We start from the raw sequence: 21,962 nt of genomic DNA on the forward strand, positions 1-21,962 counted from the left end.
GGAGCAGTCTCCCTTCCCTGAACACACCTGGCTCTATCATGCCCCAAGCCTTTGCCAGTGCAATTCCCTCTGCCTGAAACACCCTTCCTTCTCTCCTGCGCACTGTGAATTCCTCCAGCTCAAATGTAACGTCTCCTTTGCTGTCTTCCACGATTCCCCAGGCAGTGGCTACTGTCTCTCCTGTGCGATCTCCGTCCTCACTTCATGCCCATCAGAGCCTTGTCACACTGGGCTTTTTGATGTCCATCTCTCCCAGGAGACTGGGTCTCACCTAGCATGGGCCTGGCACAGGGACAACTCAGTAAGTGAATGAAATCTGATCAGAGCTGTGAAGAGGAACTGTGAGGAAGGAACAAGATTGATTCCAATGTCACTTCTGCTCTTCTACCAAAGCTGAAATATAGTTGAATTCTGTGTGTACTGACAAAGACTTTGCTTGAACAAACCTTAGTCCAGCTCCTGAATCGTCTTCTAGACTTATCTGTGCACTTCTTTTAAAACCCAGTTTTAGGAAGAACCATGGTGAGTCAGTTCAGAAAGAACCACCCACATCGATATCTAATCAACCTCAATATCTAATCACTCTCAATATCTGATCAGGCCTCTTATCCTCCAGTATCCCCCCAAGTGACATGTGATTACCCCGGCCTGCCTTCAGCAAGAACCCTGTTAGTTCGGTTTAGCCAGAATAACCCTTACTCCTGATGTTTTCTCTTAGTAATTTTCCATCAACTGCCCCCAACCCTGCTCCTTGGCCATAAATTCCCACTTGCTTGTTCTGTATTCACAGTTGGGCCCAGTTTGTCTTCCCCACTGCAAAGCCTATTGCAGTAGTTCCTATACCTATCTCAATGGTTCTAAATAAAGTCTTCTTTACTGTGCTTTAAGAAAGCTCATTAAATAACGTTTTCTTTAACAGTATATACACACACACACATGCATACACACACACATGCATATACACACACTTATACACACACACACAGAGCAAGATTTTAGCAGCAATTATCTGTGGTAGTTTTTATTTTCTTTTCATGCTTCTCTGTAGTGAGCATGAATTGCTCTTGTACAAAGAAACAAGACAATATAAAGACAGTTCTTTAAACTGGTGAGCTAAAAGAGATACATGAAATGCCAGCTTTCCAAGCATAACTCTGCAAAAGTTGGGAGTTACCTGAATTTCAATGTGGTACAATTCTGATTTCATGCATCACAATCTCTGAATTTCTTCTCTGTGATGTCTGTGACAAGAGCTAACTTGGAGTTGCAAGGTGCATACTAGAAGGTGGCTCACTTCTCCGATATCTTTATGGGGACCTTTTGGGTACTGTCAGTCTTTACATACAGGAGAGAACAAGTACTGTGCTATCCGATACAGTAGCCACTGGACACACGAGTGTAATCATATTTAAATTAATTAAAATTAAAAATGCAGTTCCTCGGCCACAGGAGTCACCTTGCAAGTGTTAAACAGCTGCACGTGGCTAGTGACTGCCATATTGGACAGCACAGATTTAGAACGTTTTCATCATCACAGAAAGTTCTGCTGGACAGTGCTGAGTTGTTTTTCAGCTTGCTCCAAATATGGCGGAGATGTCTCAAGAATAAACACATCCATTTGGCCCATGAACATGTTCTTCCTTGTTCTTGTTCTAAAAACTCACATTTATGACAATGTAGAAGGGCACAGCCGCTTTGAAAAACAGTTTGGTAGTTCCTCAAAAGTTAAACAAAGGGTTGCCTAATGACCCAGCAGTCCCACTCCTAGTATACACAGGAGAGAACTGGAAACATGTCCTCACACAAAAACTTGCACACAGATGTTCACGGCAGCATTATTCATAATGGCCAAAAGGAGGAAATAACTCAAATGTCCATCTGCTGAAGAACAGATATGCAAAATGTGGTATATCCATACAATGGAATGTTATTTGGCCAAAGAAAAGAGAACAAAGTATGGACACATGCTATCACACAGATGAATCTTGAAACCGATAAGCTAAGGGAAAGAAGCCAAACACAAAAGGTCACATTTTGTCATATAATTATGTTAAAACAAAATGTCCAAAATAGGCAAATGCAGAGAGAGAGAAAGTAGATGAGTGTTCACAGAGACTGAGGAGAAGGGGAAATGAGATGACTGCTAATGGCTACTAGGTTTCTTTTTTTTTTTTTTTTTTTTTTTTGAAATGGAGTCTCGCTCTGTCGCCCAGGCTGGAGTGCAGTGGCGCAATCTCGGCTCACTGCAAGCTCCGCCTCCCGGGTTGACGTCATTGTACTGCCTCAGCCTCCCGAGTAGTTGGGACTACAGGCGCCCGCCACCACGCCCGGCTAATTTTTTGTATTTTTAGTAGAGATGGGGTTTCACCGTGTTAGCCAGGATGGTCTCGATCTCCTGACCTCGTGATCCGCCCGCTTCGGCCTCCCAAAGTGCTGGGATTACAGGCGAGAGCCGCCATGGCCGGCCGGGTACTGGGTTTCTTTAGGGGGTGATAAAAATGTTCTGTAATTAGATAGTGGGGTTGGTGTACAACTTTGTGAATTACTAAAAACCGCTAAATTGTACACTTAAAAGGGTAAACTTATGGTATGGGAATTATATAGCTCAATATGACTTTTTGTAAAAAAAAAAGTACTGTTCTAATTGGGAAACAACCTAAATGTCTATCCATACGCAGGTAAGGAAATAAACTCTCACACATTCATACAGTGGACTGTGATACAGCAGTTAGAAGGAATGAATTAGATCTGGATACTAATTAAGAAAGATCTTTAAGATAAATTGTTGGCTGGTCACACCTGTAATCCCACCATTCTGGGAGGCTAAGGCGGGAGGAACACTTGAGCCCAGGAGTTCCAGAGCAGCCTGGGCAACACAGTGAGACCCTCATCTCTACAAACACACAAAAAAGACAAATTGTTGCGGGGAGAAACAAGTTTCAGAGCATTGCATATAGTATGAAATGTTACATTTTTGAAATCCCAAATATTCTATTTTCTATGAGTATGTGTATGGAAATACATAGAAAAAAACTGGAAGGTAATACACCAAAAAGATGAAAATAGTTCCCCATAAAGGAGGGATATGAAATTAGGGATGGTAGTCAAAAAAAATTGTTCTTAATTTTTAAAAGAAAAAGTATTCATTTATTACATATGTAATTAATAATTTGTAATGCTTTCTTTATTAAAATAAAAACATAAATTAGATCATCTTTGGGAGGCCAAGGTGGGTGGATCACCTGAGGTCAGGAGTTCGAGACCAGTCTGGCCAACATGGTGAAACCCTATCTCTACTAAAAATACAAAAATTAGCCGGGCATGGTGGTGTGCACTTGTAATCTCAGCTACTCGGGAGGCTGAGGCAGGAGAATCACTTGAACTCAAGAGGCGGAGGTTGCAGTGAGGCGAGATTGCGCCACTGCACTCCAACCTGGGTGACAGAGCAAGACTCTGTCTCAGAAAAAAAACAATGAAAAATAAAAATAAATAAATTAGATCATCTCAGTGGAGGATAAAAAGAAATATAATACAGAACAAGTTTCAATCATATAAACTACCTAACTATAATGAGGTACTTTTTCTGTTTGTAAATCGAGCTCTCATATTCTCCCAGAGAAACAAACTTACCTCTTGAACTTTGCTTAGCTCTGAACTCTCTAGGGCTGAAAGTAAACCCACGGGGCCAGTTCCTCTAGTTTAAGACCCTGATGAAAGAATGCCAGACATGAATGTCCCTAACTCCACAGCTCCAACCTGATTAAAGATCGTTAGTCTAATGACTTCCACCCTGTGTAACCTGTCAGCATCTCTCCCTAACCAGATCTATCTAGGTAACGCCTCGAAATTCTTTTATGCTTGCTGTAGGCTGAGCCTCCGCTGAGACGATTGAGGATACTGTGTGTGACCTACTTAGGGGATTTCAGGGGTTGGGGAGAGAAAGAGATTTGCTTTTCATTTGATTTTTTCCCAATCTTTTCTTCCTCAGATCATAGGAAGAAAAGATAAAATGTTAAAGGAACACAATGAAACATTTTCTCATTTTGTAGCTAAAATTTTGTGATGATTTCCTTCCAATCAGTATATTGTTACCTGGGTGACTGACTGACTACCACAATTGGCTCTCATTCTCTCTCTCTCTCTCTGTCTCTCTCTCTCACACACACACACACAAACACACACATATACACACATTCTCACTCCCCAGTTTTATTCTTCTTGGTTCTCTCTTCCTTTAAAACCAATACTTCTTTACCATTCAATGAGGTACCTTACCCAAGATTTGCTCATTTGTTTATATCACATCTTACAGAGACCACTTTCACCTTTACAAACTCACATTCTTAAAGTGGCAGGCCCTGTTTCCTTCTGAACATTTCATGCAGAGTTTTTTTGTTTTTTAACAAAACTCTTCTAAAGATACCAATTTACTCAGGATGCCCCAGGAACAAATGGCCCCGTTTGTCACAGTGGAGAGCGTGGCTATCAGCTTTCTCGCTGGCCGCTGGCTCCTGGCCAGAGTGTCATGCTCCTGTGCTTTCGTTTATTACCTGTCTGACCATGGTGCAGTGTCCTGCAGGCTACTCATTATTCTAGATACAAATTCCATCCGCAGTGCCTTTTAAAGAATGATCTGAAGTAGCACAAGGTCTCTGTTAATTAGTTAATTATTGTACATCACACAGAGAAAAGCTAACACTTAGCCAGAGAAACATCAGAATGATGCTGTGAAACCTGGTCTCTCGACAGGCTGTGTTACCATTTTGTCAAAGGGCCCCTAATAAAAGATGATTGTTGGAATACTATGCAGCCATAAGAAATGATGAGTTCATGTCCTTTGTAGGGACATGGATGAAATTGGAAATCATCATTCTCAGTAAACTATCGCAAGAACAAAAAACCAAACACCGCATATTCTCACTCATAGGTGGGAATTGAACAATGAGAACACATGGACACAGGAAGGAGAACATCACACTTCAGGGACTGTTGTGGGTTGGGGGGAGGGGGGAGGGATAACATTGGGAGATATACCTAATGCTAGATGACGAGTTGGTGGGTGCAGTGCACCAGCATGGCACATGTATACATATGTAACTAACTGCACATTGGGCACATGTACCATAAAACCTAAAGTATAATAATAATAATAATAATAATTACAATAAAAGAAAAAAAAAAATGAAAAAAAAAAAAAAAAAAAAAAAAAAAAAATAAAAGATGATTGCTTGCTCATGATGAATGAATGAGAGAAACTAACAATGCCTTACAATTAGCACCCAGGGAACACAGCCACCATTTACCATGTGCCAGGCACTGTGCTAAGTGCCTCATATATGTTACCTCCTTCAATCTTTACAACAACCCTGGGGGAGATGGGGGGTGGGGGGAGAAGCTTGTTATTAGCCTAAATTTACAGATATGGAAATTGAAATTCAGACAGTGAGAGGCTTGGAAAGATCACACAGCCAGATATCTATTAAGTACCTTCTCTGTCTCAAGTACTCTTCAAGGCACTGCAGATACAAGAGTGAAAAAACAGGCAAAGCCACTGCCTCCGTGAAGCTTACAGTCCTGATGGGTGGGCATGGACAAATCATACATCTAAATAAGCATGTGATATCAGATCATTGCAGGTACTACAGAGGAAATAAGATGGAGTGGTGTGCTAGAGAGGAGCAGGGTGGTGATGATCAAGAAAAAGCATGAGCTCAACCTGAGGAGGCTGATTGAAAAAGAAAATAATTAATTTTAAGAAAAAAGAGGGCCGGGTGCAGTGGCTCACGCCTATAATCCCTGCACTTTGGGAGACCAAGACGATCACTTGAGGTAAGGAATTTGAGAGCAGTCTGGCCAATGTGGTGAAACCCTGTCTCTACCAAAAATACAAAAATTAGCCAGGCATGGTGGCACGAAGGCTGAGGTGGGACAATTGCTTCAACCCGGGAGGTGGAGGTTGCAGTGAGCCCAGATTGCGCCATTGCACTCCAGCCTGGGCAACAGAGCGAGACTCTGTCTAAAAAATAAATAAGAAAAGAAAAAAGAGAGAAAGCTGCTCATTGAGATCATGGGCTGAAACTTGAGTGACTAGAAGGAGCCAGCCCTGCAGGAATCTGGGAGAAAGCATTCCAGGCAGCAAGGACAGTAAATGCAAAGACCCTGAGATAGGAATGCATTTGACATGCGTGACATGGAAAATGGCAGCCAGAGTGCTGGACTGCACAGAGGGAGGAGAGAGGTGGCAGATGATGTCAGACAGGAAGGAAGCATGGATATCCTGTGAGGCCTTGTAGGTCACGATAGAAGGTTAGCATTTTCTCTAAATGCTATTGAAAATCATGGGAGGGTTTTGGAAAGGGAAATAATGTAATCCGATTTCTGTTTTTAAAGGCTTCATCGGGTAAGTGGAGAATGGATTGTAGAGGCTTAAGGGTAGAGACAGGGAGGTCAGTTGTGAGGCTGAGGCCGTGGTCCAGAAGCGATGATGGTAACTTTGGATTGCATTCTGTTCTTACCTATAAAAATCTAGACCATCCAGGAAAAAGCCTGATCCGGGATTTACAGAGAATTCCCTGGTAAATTGACATGAGACTTCTCCAGGATTTATCCCACCTCATGCTGAATGCATACAAACTGTGTGACACTGATTTCCTTTAAATAAACTTTTTATTGAAGTATGACATGCATACAGTAAAGAGCACCAATCAGAAGGGATGGCCATGTCAATATTCACAAAATGAACACATCCCGGTAAGCAGCACCAAAATAAGAAAGAAAAGATTATCAGTACCCGCAAAGCCTCCCCATTTCTCCTTCCAGTCCATCTCTGGCATTCCAAGTGTGTGTCTGTCACGTGTTTTGCCAGAATGACATTCTGTAAATCCATATTCTCAGTCTTGCTTATCTCATGACCTCTTTTTCTAAACCAAAAGTTGCATGCCTTCTGCAATCAGAGATTTCTGATACCGCCAGCCACGATGATTTGAATTTTGTATTCTGTGATGTATGTTATGAAAACAATTAAAATTATAGTATAATATTGAATATGCTTAGATTCTATTGTTCCCTCTCTTAAGAATCAGAGCTCATACATAAACATGGCATAGATTCTGGAAAGCCTGCAGGTTACCTTGTCTAGAATCATCTGGAAATCCAATGGCATAGAGTATAGGACTACGACACATGAGTTTGTAGCATAGAACAAAGACATGATTTCAGGGCTTTGTCCAGAAGACAAGACACTGGTGGAGAACTAATGTTTACTGAGCACTTATGATGTCCCTAGCACTGAGCTAGGTGTTTCAGTATGTTATCTTGTTTAATCTTCACAACCGTTTGAGGATGGCATAATTGTCTCCATTGTACAAATAAGAAAACCATGGTTAGCTGGGTGCGGGGGCTCACATCTATAATCCCAGCACTTTGGGAGGCCGAGGTGGGCAGATCACCTGAGGTCAGGAGTTCAAGACCAGCCTGGCCAACATGGCGAAACCCTATCTCTACTAAATAATTGAAAAATTAGCCAGGTGTGGTGTGGATGCCTGTAATCCCAGCTAGTGCGGAGGCTGAGGCAGGGAGAATTGCTTGAACTTGAGAGGCAGAGGTTGCAATGATACAAGATCGCACCACCGCACTCTAGCCTGGGCAACAGAGGGAAACTCCATCTTAAAAAAAAAAAGAAAAGAAAAGAAAAGAAAACCATGGCTCAGAAAGGTAAAATAATTGACCCAAGTTCTCACGGCTCATAAGTGGCAGAGCTGAGCTTGCAACTAGCTCTGTCTGCCACCAAATCCCATGCTTATTTCACTCAACCAATGCAGCCTCTATAGCACTTTTTTTCATTTGATCTGCACGAAATAGATTGAAGTATTGGCCTCAATACTTGGTTGTTGGAATAAGCCTCATTTCTTTTCATGGTTTCCCTTTTACATTCTTTTTTTCAATACACTGGCTTTCAAATTAATGCTAAAGCTATTCATAAATGAAATGGGGGACCTGGCTATGACTTTGCTTCTTTCCAGAAAGCAAAGGCTCTTTAAGCTTGATGACATTGAATGCTTGCTGTAAATCCAGGAAAGGAATGAGCACAACTTAAATCTCTCCAGCCTAGGGTCTGGCCATGTGAGGGACACGGGAGCTACATTGCATCACCATATTATCCGTTATTGAGAAAGGAGCCAGCAATTAGCACAAAAATTTAGATTAACCACGTTAATATCTCTGGGAGAGGGATTCACATTCTCTGGCTTTCTGCAAGCTCTTCCAGGCTCAAGCTGTCCCTGGATTCTTTGGCTTTGTGTCATGAAGGGAATTGATTTGATCAATTACATTGCTGCTGTCTAATTAGTAAGCATGGCCACACCGGCCCATCGGTTTCACAGAGATTAAACTTGGAATCCTGACTGCAGACCAATTTTCATAGCTGAAAGTCTCTGTACCTTCATCCTCAATCCATACCAGTTCCCTGGAGTTAATCGTAACAGGCCTTTGACCCAGGGCTGGAAGCATGTTCTCCAAGTCCGGACAACAGGGCTCCGGAGTCCTTCTGCATTACAGCACAGATTATTTTGTGAAATCTCCACAGGTTAAGAAGCTGGGCCTTTTCACACATGCTATGCACTGCCCTTCACAAAGCACTTTATGCTTACCCTTTCATTTGAGCTTCCTGGTATCTCAACAAGGAAAGAAAATATAACTCTCATTTCAACATGAAGCAAGGAACCTTCACAGAAATGATGATTCAAAGCCACAAAGCGTTTTTCAACAGAGATCAGTCATCATGTTTTCAAAAAGTAACTTTTATTGGGTTAGTTACGTTTTATTACAATAAGTTATACACGTGTTTTCATTGTAGAAAATTTAAAAGAATCAGAAAAACAAAAAAAGATAATAAAAAGCCACCCCTTAAACATAACCACTGAAATGTTGAAAACATATTTATTCAGCCATTTTTCTATGGCATATCAAATGTACTATTTTGTAACCTGTTCTTTGTCTCTTGACGTATTATGAACACGTTTCTAATCATATTCACTTAGTTAATTTTTACTGGTTGAATTGTATGTGTCATTAAGCCAGTCACTTATGTTGAATATTTGGGATTGTTTCCAATTTTTAGTTATGATAAATAATGTGCCAATAAAATCCTTGTATCTAAATAATAATAACATTTATTGAGTATTTATTTTGTCTCAGATACTGTACTAAGTGTTTTACATGTATTATCTCATTTAACCCTTCCAAGAATCCTATGGATAAATAATATTATCTCCATTTTATAGATGAGGGAACTGAGTCCTAGAGAGAGGTTAAGTAACTTACCCACAGTGACATAGATAATAAGTAGTGATGTTAAAATATAATTCAAGTCAGCCTGACTGCAGAGCTAGCACACTTAACCACTAAGACAAATTCTTAAAATTGTAATTTCAGGGAAACTAAATACATGAAACTGTAAGGCTTTTGAATCACCTTACTCAATTACCCTCCAAAAAGCATATTCCAATTTATACTCCCACCCTCAATGTATGAATGCCCATTCATTCACATCGTCACCAACATGGGGTACTACTCAATTTGTATTGTTCATTAGGGAAAAATGAAGCCCAATCTTCTGATAGCTCATTCACGCTTTTAGAGCATGCATGCAACATGGTTCCTGATCAAAACAGTGATTTTCTCTAAATCAATGGCTCTTATCCTTTTTTTGGTACATGGGCGCTTTTGAAAATCTGAGGGAAGCTATGAAACAGCTATGCAGAAAATGTACATATGCACATCAAATAACCTTTTATTTTTCAGTGGCTCACAAACACCATTAAGAACTTCTGGGCTTGCCAGAGGATTGATGCATCAACAACATGAAAACTAAAACTAAAAGCAGGACTAATACACTCATTCTTCAAATGCTGGTCTTGCCAGATTGTTCTTTTAAACAATCGTGAAGCATAAAGAACCAGATCAGGAGACACTGGAATGAAACGCCCAGGCGCTATAACAGTGTATTTGCCACGTGGTAGGAGATACTAGGTCGCGACTCTCTCCTGAGGTCATGCTGTCCTCCACTAAGATCAGTAAGATCTCAGAGCAGATGGACCGGCCGGCACCAGCCTGCCTCCATTTGTGCACTTCAGCAACCTCAGAAGAATAAGTGTTGGATTCTCTTGCCAAATGCACTTCTTCACACGCTGGCGTTTTTCATTATCTCCTCTTGCATCCTGCTCCTTTATGGCTTGCAAAGCCTCGTCCCAGATAAGTCAAACCTCCACCAACCCTACCCACTCCCCTCCTGTCACAAGCAGTGGATCAGGGCAAGCAGGGAAGAGAGAGTGAGGTCCAGGGCCTCGCCTGTCCATCTGCTCTGAATGCTGTTGTGCCAGGCAGATCTTTCTGTGAGCCCTCCTTGACCAGAGCACACGCTCCCTGGGAGGAATGGGGCAGTTTTTTGTAATGATCCATCAGGGAAGTTTTCTGTAATAATCTACTGAGGCTCAGTGACATTTCAGGATTAGGGGTGAAACATCTGGTTCCAGCTTGCAAGGAAGGAGATGGACAGAGGAATTAGCAAGCTTGAGTGATCTGCCCTTTTGGGTGACCCTAGTGGAGAATTTTTTCTTTTTTTGGCTGAGCACAGGGGACTTTATTGATAGTACATGACAAGGTGGGGTTCCCTGGGCCCCTCCCTCTTCAGGGGGTCTGTATGGAAACTGTATGGAAACTGTGAGGAGGGAAGAGTCTCAGTGTCGTGGGGGACTGAGTGTGGCAGGAACTCCCCATCAGTGAGGGCCTCGCTCTTCCTCTCATGCTCTCGCTGGGGCTGGTGGTCCAGGGGTGTTACTCCTTGGAGGTCATGTGGGCCATGAGGTCCACCCCCCTGTTGCTGTAGCCAAATTCATTGTCATACCAGGAAATGAGCTTGACAAAATGGTCTTTGAGGGCAATGCCAGCCCCAGCATCAAAGGTGGAGGAGTGGGTGTCTCTGTTGAAGTCAGAGGAGACAACCTGGTTCTCAGTGTTGCCCCAGATGCCCTTGGGGGGACCCTCTGATGCTCACTTCACCACCTTCTTGATGTCATCATATTTGGCAGGTTTTTCCAGGTGGCAGGTGAGGTCCATGACTGACACGTTGGTGATGGGAACACGGAAGCCCATGTCAGTGAGCTTCTTGTTCAGCTTATAGATGACCCCTGCCCACAGCCTTGGCAGTGCCAGTAGAGGCAGGGGTGATGTTCTAGAGAGCCCCGCAGCCGTCACACCACAGTTTCCCAGAGAGGCCATCCACAATCTTCTGGGTGGCAGTGATGGCGTGGACTGTGTTCTGGAATCTTTCCACAATACCAAAGTTGTCATGGATGACCTTGCCCAGGGGCACTAAGCAGTTGGTGGTGCAGGAGGCATAGCTGACGATATTGAGTCTGTTGTCATACTTCTTGTGGTTCATGCCCAACACGAACATGGGGGGCATCAGCAGAGGGGGCAGAGATGATGACCCTTTTAGCTCCTCCCTGCAAGTCAGCCCCAGCCTTCTCCATGGTGAAAGACACTGGTGGACTTCACAACATATTCAGCGCCAGCATCGCCCCATTTGATTTTGGAGGGATCTTGCTCCTGGAAGATGGTGATGGGATTTCCATTGATGACAAGCTTCCCTTTCTCAGCCTTGACAGTGCCATGGAATTTGCCATGGGTGGAATCATACTCGAACATGTAAACCATGTAGTTGAGGTCAATGAAGGGTCATTAATGGCAACAATATCCACTTTACTAGAGTTAAAAGCCACCCTGGTGAGCAAGTGCTCACTACGTCCAAATCCGTTGACTCCAGCCTTCACCTTCACCACGGCGTCTCAGGGATGCGGCTGGCAATGCACAAGAAGATGCAGCTGTCTGTCGAACGGGAGGAGCAGAGAGCCCCTAGTGGAGAATTTAGCACAGTCTGGATGGATAGACCAGACCACTGTGAGACAGGGGCAAAGAATGCAGTCTGCTCCTCGGGCCGGAACCTGAGCTGCCCTGTCCTGGCTACCCACCTTTGGGGTCTCACTGTGCACAAAACCACCTCATAGCCACCTTTGGGGTCTCACTGTGCACAAAACCACCTCATCCTAGTCAGAAATACAGAGCAGAGTGGTGAGGGGAACAAGGGCTGTTGTGCCCTTTTATTGTCGGGCTTAGTTCTATCTTTTCATCCCTACTTACATTTTCCATCCTTTGAAAACTCACTCTTTGCTCTGTCCTCTCACTTTTGTTCTTGGCATTGCTCGTCCACAGATCACGGAAGGATTTGTGAGTTAGGCATCTCTTCTCCCTCCACCTTCTTGGAGGCCCGGAACTTACTTTCACAAGGCCTGGAGATGGCAAAAGGATGACTTTTCAATTCTAAATTATTACAGTTTCTCCTGGATTTGGCTGGGAAAATGAGTCATCTGAAAACTAGTGTATTCACAGTCAAACGCTTATCCCCTGCACTTTTCAGTCCCCTGTGTAATCTGCTACCCTTTCTTAAATTGCCTTTTGGTACAGGAGGCCCTTCTTATTCTTGGGGGATATGTTTCAAGACCCCCAGTGGATGCCTAAAACCATAGATAGTACCTAACCCTATACACACTATGTTTTTCCTATGCATACATATCTACAATAAAGCTTAATTTATAAATTAGGCACAATATGAGATTAAGAATAATAATAAAATAGAATGATTGTAACAACATACTGTAATAAAAGCTATCTGAACGTGGTCTCACTGGCTCTCTCAAAACATCTTATTGTATGGAATATTGTTGGACTGCAGCTGACCTCAGGTAACTGAAAGCATGGATGGTGAAACTGTGGATAATGGGGAAACTACTGTCCTTGGCTTCCTAGTGGCCTGCCTCACCAGGTTAAAACAGCAGCACATGGGAGAGCAGGAGCTCATGGGTTATGCTGAGATAGTTCCATGACTTTGAGCAAATTACTTCTCTTATAAGTGTCGATTTCAACAGCTATAAAATGGGGGCAGTTAATTGCATCTCCCACACAGAGTTGTTTTGGGTATGAATGAGAGGTGCATGTTAGGGGTTATTACAGTGCTTGCCACCTATAAGCTCTCTGTACATGACAACTACTCTTATTGTCATTGTTATTGTTATAAAATTCAGATCCCCACCATCTTCTGTCTTTTTCTTTGAATTTTGTCATAAAGACAGAGTCCATTTCTAATTATTGTGAGAATCAGCACACATTCTCCACCTTCTCTGTAATCAGGACGCTGTGTAAGAAGCCAGGCCTCCCCTCTCAAGGGCTGAATAACCTTCTTACGTTACAGGCTTTCTGAAACTGCCCTGTTGCAGTTACACAGAGGGGATGCTATTTCCTGCCCTTCCGGCTCCTATGTCCTCAAAACATGTGAATATGGAATCACTTTTATAGGAACGTTCTTTGAAAGTGACAATGTCAAGAGCTCGGTGTGGTGGCTCACATCTGTAATCCCAGCACTTTAGGAGGCTGAGGCAGATGGATCACCTGAGGTCAGAAATTCGAGACTAGCCTGGCCAAGATGGCAAAACCCCATCTCTACTAAAAATACAAAATTAGCTGGGAGTGATAGCACACACTTGTAATCCCAGCTACTCGGGAGACTGAGGCAGGAGAATCACTTGAACCCAGGAGGCAGAGTTTGCAGCTACTCGGGAGACTGAGGCAGGAGAATCACTTGAACCTGGGAGGCGGAGGTTGCAGTGAGCCGATCATGCCACTGCACTCTAGCCTGGGCAACAGAATAAGACTCTGTCTCAGAAAAATAAAAAATAAAAAAAAGATAGTGGCAATGTCAAATAATGCCTCCTTTCCAAACTCTCCCCACCACACATCTCTCCATCCCTGCGTGTAACCAGCACCTCCCCATCTTCTACTAGACACCCCCACACTGAGTGTTCCAAGGGAGTCACAAGTCTCCAGTCTGTGGCAATCAGTACTGGGGTGTGGAAGGGCCAGTAGCTCTGGGTCAGGCCTCAAATTGAAGCCTGTCTCTACCACTGTGTAATCTTGAGCAAATTCCTTAATCAGGCTGAGCTGTCGTTGTTTCATCTATAAAATGGGCTAATAATTATACCCACCTCATAGGCTTGTGAGGACTGAATAATTAGTGAAATCTCCTTGCTTCCTGAAGCTGTGTTAATCTCCTTGCTCAGATGCAGGCATCTAAAAGATGTTCAGTAGAGACTTGCTGTGAAGGGGAACAAAGCTCGGGGACCTCCTACTGAGGGTGATAATCCAAAACCTATGCCAAATTGAGAATGGAGCATTTATCTATGTGAAAAGAGCTGGTGAAAAAAAAAAGAAAGAAAATGAAAGCCATTTTCTACCATCACCATTCCCAACTCTCTCTCCCCGGCTGCCTCTCAACAAGGCTAACACCAAAGCTGCCAGAAGACAGGACAGAAATGCTCACCTGAAGAGAGACATAAGAAAAGTGGCAAAAGACATTTATATGAATTTGGAACTCCTGGAGAAAACTGAGAGGGAAATGGAGAGGAGCAGAGATGGGAATGGACAAGGAGGGGGTCAGGGAGATCCACATCAATAGTGCTCCTCCATGCTTGGTGTCTGAATCAGCTCCAGCTGCTGTAACAAGGTACCTTAGACCAGGTGGCTTATCAACAACAGAAATTTATTCCTCACAGTTCTGGAGGCTGGAAGTCCGAGATCAGGGTGCTGGTATGGTCAGGTTCTGGTGAGGGCTCTCTTCCAAGTTGCAGACAGATGCCTTCCTGTTGTGGCCTTACATGGGAGAAAGATGGGGAGGAAGCTCTCTGGGGTCCCTTTTATAAGGGTATGAATCCCATTCATGAGGGCTCCACCCTCGTGACCTAGTTACCTCCCAAAGGCCCCACCTCCTGATACCATCACATGGCAGGATAGGACTTCAACAAATGGATTTTAGGAGGACAATCACTCCATTGCACTTGGTATGAGTGATTTTTCTCTTATGGAATCATTGCCTCTGTGTGGTGCAAACAGAGGAGGCCACCAAGGGAAATGGTGCCCATGAGTCAGGAGAGGCCACAAGGAAGGTAGTGTCCCTGCCCTACGACAGGAATCGGGAGACTCCAAGGGAGGGCTTTGAACTTCCAGGGTTATGGGAAAGGGATACAGGAGATAATCTCACCTAACTTTCAAGGAGTAGGAAGGCCTTCTCCACCTGGCATCCAGGCTACCATATGTAGCTAGCACAGGCAATAACACTGAACACATTCAGACCTTTTATCATTGAGATTCTCAGAAAACATTCTTGTATGGCCACAGTAAGCCCAACCAGCTGGGTGTCCTACAGGACATCTTCAAGTTGTACTGCAACCTGGAAGGTTTCCCCACTGTAAGGAGCCTTTGAGGGCTGGAATTTCAGGGTCATTTATGGCATGCCGGTAGACCTAGACTGAGAAGCAAGATAAGGGTTCATCTTGCTGGAACCTGGAGAATGGCATGCATTCAGCAACAAAGACTAATCATTTAATTATACAATATTTATGATGCCAGGCAATGTGCTTAGCCTTCAGGATACAGAAAGACAAGACAGGGCTCTGGTGAGAAGACAAGACACCCTGGAGATGGTGTACCAGCATCATTCACTCTGTATTGGAGAAGTCCTGAGGGCTGCGGGTGTCAAGGAAGGTATGAGTCCCAGATGTGGCCTCCTCAGGGAGGAATGTGTCCCAGACTGAGCCAAACAAGCGAGAGGTGACACAGAGCCATCCAGGGGTCCAGACATAACCTTAACCTGTCATATCAGTTTGGATGCAGGAAAAGTTTTGATGCCCACCAGCCAAAGGACAGAACAAAAGGATGAGTCAGAAAGAAGAGGGCAGGGAAATCAGCGAACAGCTGCTGAGAGGAGAGATGAAAGGGACTGCATGGAGCCTAATGGCCTAAGTGGCCCAATCTCAGTGTTTTACCATCTGATTCCCCAATGCTGGAAATTGTCCCTGTTCTCTTGTAGAGCCTTTCATCCTAAGACACCTGTGCCTTTCTGCCAGCCGGCAGGTTCATCTACTGCTTAGGAAGGAAGGATCCAGTGTTGTGTGGCCTGTTTGTCCTAGGCTCAAAGAAACTCTGGCTGGAGAAATATCTGCACCTTTTTCCCTAATTTCCATTCTACCTCTAAAAGCTGAACACAAGGCTAAGAGTCAGAGAAGGAGGTGGCCCTGGTAGCTAATGCAACCCCCTTGTTTTTTACATGGAGAAACTGGAGCCCAGAAAGGCCATAACCCAGCTTGAAGGTCTACCAGCTACTAGCCCTCTTCTAGCTCTTTTCCCATCCCTATATTTTTTACCTTTGTCTCTCCCTCAATCTTTCTCTTTCTCTCTCTCTGATTACCAAAGAAATATTTGAGGTCAGGCATAATGGCTCCTGCGTGTAATCCCAGCATTTTGGGAAGCTGAGGCAGGAGGATCACTTGAGCCCAAGGTTTTGAGACCAGCCTGGGCAATTTAGGGGAGATCCCATCTCTACAAAAAAGTTTTCAATTGGCCAGGCCTGGTGACACTGAGTAGTCCCAGCTACTCAGAAGACTGAGGCAGGAGAATCACTTGAGCCCAGGAGTTTGAGGCTGCAGCAAGCTATGATCACATCACTGCACGCCAGCCTGGATGACAGGGGGAGACCCTTTTCAAAGCAAACAAACAACAAAAATGTTCATTGCAAAAAGAATTTTAAATACAAAGTGAAAATGTTCACATAAACACATTCCAGAGATAACAGCTATGAACAGTTTGGTGTATACTCACCCAGATTTCCAAATTTTATTTTTTTGTTGGCTGTAAATATACCAAAACACACACACACAGGTTTTTTTAATAGAAATCCAAAGCATTCTAAGCATTCTTTCCTGAAATTTGCTTTTTTGCTACTTAATTTTGTTATGGACATCATCCCATTGTTGACAGCTTACCATTTTAATAAATGTATGGTTTTTCATTATGTAAATGCTACATGGTTTATTTCACAATCCCCCATTGTTAAAAATTTAATTATTTCCTATTTGTGGAAAGCATTACTGCAATTTTTTATACTTTCATCTTTGCTCTTTTTCAAGAATACTTACGTAGGCTAAATTCCTGAATGTCAAATACTTAGATCAAAAGCCATGCTCATTTTAATTTTATTAGATAATGCCAGTTTTCCACCCAAAATTTACATCTCTGCCCAGAATGTATGACAATGTCTGTTTTCCCACACACTTGCCAAATTGAGCATAAGCACGTTTTAAAATATCTTCCACAAAAATATACCTAAACTATTTTAATATTTTGCTTTTTTTTTTCCTGAGACAGGGTCTCGCTCTGTCACCCAGGCTGGAGTGCAATGGTGCAATCTCGGCTCACTGCCACCTCCACCTCCCGGGTTCAAGCAATTCTCCTGCTTCAGCCTCTCAGGTAGTTGGGATTACAGGCGTGCACCACCACGCCCAGCTAATTTTGTATTTTTAGTAGAGATGGGGTTTCACCATGTTGGCCAGGCTGGACTCGAACTCCTGACCTCAAGTGATCCACCCGCCTTGGCCTCCCAAAGTGCTGGAATTACAGGTGTGAGCCACCGTCCCCAGCCTTATTTTGCTGCTTTTTAATTTACATTATTTATTTTGTAAAGAAATTTCAGGCCAGGCATGGTGGCTCACTCCCATAATCCCAGCACTTTGAAAGACTGAAGTGGGCAGATCACTTGAGCCCAGGAGTTTGAGACCAGCTGGGGCAACATGGTGAAACTCCATCTCTACCAAAAAAATACAAAAATTAGCTGGGTGCCATGGTGCGCACCTGCAGTTCAGCAACTCTGTAAGCTGAGGTGGGAGGATCACTTGAGCCCAGGAGGTGGAGGCTGCAGTGAGCTGAGATCATGCCACTGTGCTCCAATCTGGGCAATAGAGTGAGAGACTCTGTCTCAAAAAAAAAAAAAAAAAAAATTATATTTTTCATTAATTCATTGGGTGTCAATTATATACTTACTCTTCTTATTTGTTTATTCATATGATTTAGTTTTCTATTGTGTTTTCTCTTATTTATTTGAAAAAGAGCTTTGTGTATTAGAAATATCATTCCTTGGCCAGGCTCATGCCTGTAATCCCAGCACTTTGGGAGGCCAAGGCGGGTGGATCACCTGAGGTGAGGAGTTCGAGACAAGCCTGGTCAACATGGCGAAACCTCATCTCTACTACAAATACAAAAAATTAGCTGGGCATGGTGGCAGGTGCCTGGATTCCTAGCAACTTGAGGCCAGAGAATCACTTGAACCCGGGAGGCGAAGGTTGCAGTGAGCCAAGATCACACCATTGCACTCCAGCCTGGGCAACAAGAGCAAAACCCCATCTCAAAAAAAAAAAAAGAAAAGAAAAGAAATATCATTCCTTTACTGTCATTTGAATTACACATATTTCTCTCAATTCTTCTTTTGTTTTTGAAGTTTGCAGCCTTATAAAAATGTCTAGACAAATTCATCAATACATTTATTTACAGATCCTGGACTTTTAGCTGTGCTTAAAATGGTCTTTCCTATTTCATACTTATAAAAATATGTACCTATATCCTCTTCTAATACTTTAACAATTTTTCTATATTTAAGATATTGGATCTGTCTAAGTTTATTTTAATGTAAGAAATAAAGTAGAGATCCCGCCTTATTTCTTTCTTAAATAGCTATCCTGTTGCCCCAACTTACAGTCTGTTTTTTCCCACCACTTAGAGTCTGTTTTTTCCCACAAGCATTGAAATGGCATATAAAATTCTCATGGATATTTGGTTCTCTTTCTAAACTACATAATTTCATTGATCTTTCTTCTGGCTTTTTCTGCGCTTCCTGCCCTAGGATTTTTTTTAATTACTATGATTCTATGACAGGTTTTAATATTTATAGAGCTGAGTTTACCCATTTTCCTCATACCCACTCTTACCATTCCTCTTTATTTCCATTGATCTGGATATTTTTCTCATGGTTATTCTTCCAAATTCCATATTCTTCCATAAATTTGGTTTTGGATTATTTAGCTCTCTACACAACAACAACAACAACAACAAAAACCTGTTGGGATTTCAATTAGACTGTTTTGAATTTTCAGATTAATTTGGGGAAAACTGAAGTTATCTTGGATAGAGACTTCCTATACAAAAGCAATCTATGTATCTTCATTTGTAGATGTCTTCTTTTATGACCCTTTATAAAGTTTTATAGCTTCTCCATGGTAAGTCCCACCAATGCTCAGTTTCTAAAAGTGTTCTGCAGGGAAATTACTATTTCCAATGAGGTCAAAGCATGGAATAAACTCAGTCTGGCATCAAAGATGGAACCTTAGTGCTGCAGAAACCATTTCATCCCATCTGCTTTCAACTCTGGGCTTAAGCCAAAAGGTAGCTCCCCTACTGGAAGTTGGAATGGGTCAATCAGTTAATCAGTGGTAATCAATGTGCACTGACTGCATGCCCAGGCCTGTGCTAGAAGGGCAAGACACAGACCTCATCTTTAAGGAGCTTTTACAGTTCCCAAAGAGTTAAGAGGCACACTCCCTAACAATGGCATTTTATATTAACCCATATACTATGGACTCTCTTTGATGGTAAATAAAAAAGAAGAAGTCTGGAGCAGTCAGGAAGGGTTTTGGGAGGAGACGGAAACTGAGCTGGGTGTTGGCACTTGAATGTCATTTAGGTAAGTAAAGAAGAGAAAGAAATCAAATACAGGCAACAACCATTTATTCAGCACCTATTATGAACCTGATGCTGAGTTAGGCACATGAAAAGGAGGTTATGTGCTCAACAAGTATTTTTACACATTCACTGTAACACAAGCTCTGTGTTGGATGCTAGAGAAACCAAGACAAATAAGATTGACCCTGGCCTTAAGGAGCTTGTGAACAAGAAAGACAAACCCTTAAATGTTCAACTGTTATGATGGAAATCTGTAGAGAGAAGAGCAGAGACTCTTAATCTGGGGACTGTGTACTTCCTGGACATCCGTGGATGAGATTCAGCAGGCCTGTGAGCCCCTGAAATTACATGGCACTGAATTATCTGCTTAACCAGTATTGTCAAGTTAAAAGTGACAAAAAATTCCTGGCTTCTAGATACTTGCATTTTAATAGCTAGATAAAATATATGTGAAGATATCATTACTTCTAGGAGTTGTCATTTGTAGAAGCAAAATAATATTAATTTTAATAAAAATTTTAAAAATGTAAAAAAAAAAATTACAAAAAAACCTAAGTACCTAGTTCTGGCCTTCCCCACCCCAGAAGTATTCTCAGAGTTTAGAAATAATATTGCGTATTATGGAAACTAATTTGAGGCCAGGAAGATCAGCGTTTCAATCATACCTCTACCACTTAATATCTGTGTCATATTGGGTGAGTTCCATACACTCACGGCTTCCATTTCCACATTTGTAAATTGGGAGTTGCAGAACCCAAGGCGTTAACACGAGGCACCCTCGTGCCTATTGTGAAGATGAAAACATTAATAGGTTGGGTGTGTAAGTCATCTGGATCTTAGCGGGTCTTCTCAGGCTGTTCATTCCTTCCTTCTGCTTTCACACTTCAGAGGAAAGTGGTTATGAGAAGAAAGAATTTGAGCCAGGCCTGGAAAGGATGGAGAGAAAAGGGCATCTCAGACCAGTGTGGACAGCGTGAACAAAGGGAAAGGGGACAGAAAAGTCAATGCTCCTGCAGAGAATCAGTCCATTGCAGCCACATTGAATAGGTCTTATATTCTAACCTAAGCAGTTTGAACTTTATTCTATAAACTAGAGGAGTCACTGGAGGATTGGGGCCAAGGGAGTCAACCCCATAGTGAGGTGGCTCTCAGCCCAGCCTTTGCTCACCCATGAATCCCAAGATACACACAAAAACAGTTCTTAAAAGTAAAATTGTAATGCAGGCTAAGGCAATACTTCTCACCTCAGGATCTTGTTAAAAAGTAGATTTTGAACCGAACATGGGGACACCTGCCTGTAGTTCCAACTACTCAGGAGGCTGAAGCAGGAGGATCGCTTGAACCCAGCAATCAAGGCCAGTCTGGCCTGGGCAACACAGCAAGTTCAGATCCAGCCTGGGCAATATAGCAAGACCCCAGCTCTTAAAAAAAAAAAAAAAAAGCAGATTCTGATGCACTGGATCAGAGATTCTGCATTTCTAACCAGCACTCAGGTGCTGCTTATCCATGAACCTCATTTTGCATAGCCAGAGGCTAATGCATTTTGGTTTTATTATTTTTATCACTATTATTCATGCAACACCTGTTGGCTGAGTGCCTTTCACGTGTCAGGCACTGTGCTAGGTAGGCCTTGGGCAGAGAGAGAAGAGTCAGACATGAACTCTCTTTTCTAGTCATTCACAGTCTAATCAGAGGAGATGAGATATAGACCTAAGCAATTGTAATCCAAGGTTGAAAGGGATAAATGCCACATTTTAGTTTCAGAAAAAGTGCTTTGACAATTCAGCATTCCCAGTTAAGGGAGAAATTCCCTAGTGTTTAAGGAAATGAATAAATGCTCTTTTTCCTTATTATTAAACAAATAAAAACCCACACTTTAAAATTGGATTTTAATTACAGTCCACCACATACTAGGCATGTGACCTTGTTAACCTCTTAAGCCTTAATTTCCTCCTCTGCAAAATGAAATACATAGTGGCAGGGCTGTTGGAGAATTACAATAGAGAATGTTTGTAAATGTGGTACCTTAATAACTGGTTTGGGAATGGAGTTGTTGCAAAAGGTGGCTCTGGTTATTATTGTTTTCAGCATTTGTTTTAAAACTTAACATGGCTCTATTGGCCCAAAGATATTGTATTCATTGGACAAGTTTATGATCTCATTCCAGGGTTAAGTGGCAAATAAAAATGGAAAAACCTTGAAAGGAATTTCCAAATCCAAGGAAACCTTCTTTTACAAAGCTGGTGCTGAAAGAAGCAGCATACTATTGTAAATTTTTCCAGTTTTTA

The 21,962-nt window shown here is 42.5% G+C and overlaps 1 protein-coding gene and 1 pseudogene across 2 annotated transcripts in view; one reads left to right on the forward strand and one right to left on the reverse strand.

Moving 5' to 3' along the window:
* Positions 1 to 21,962, forward strand: part of ADRA1B (adrenoceptor alpha 1B) — a 57,139-nt gene that overhangs the window by 23,745 nt on the left and 11,432 nt on the right. The gene's annotated exons all lie outside the window — the stretch shown is intronic.
* Positions 10,834 to 11,756, reverse strand: LOC129037204 (glyceraldehyde-3-phosphate dehydrogenase-like; annotated as a pseudogene).

The sequence above is a fragment of the Pongo pygmaeus genome, chromosome 4 (assembly GCF_028885625.2).
Source record: "Pongo pygmaeus isolate AG05252 chromosome 4, NHGRI_mPonPyg2-v2.0_pri, whole genome shotgun sequence".
Classification (NCBI taxonomy): Eukaryota; Metazoa; Chordata; class Mammalia; order Primates; family Hominidae; genus Pongo; species Pongo pygmaeus.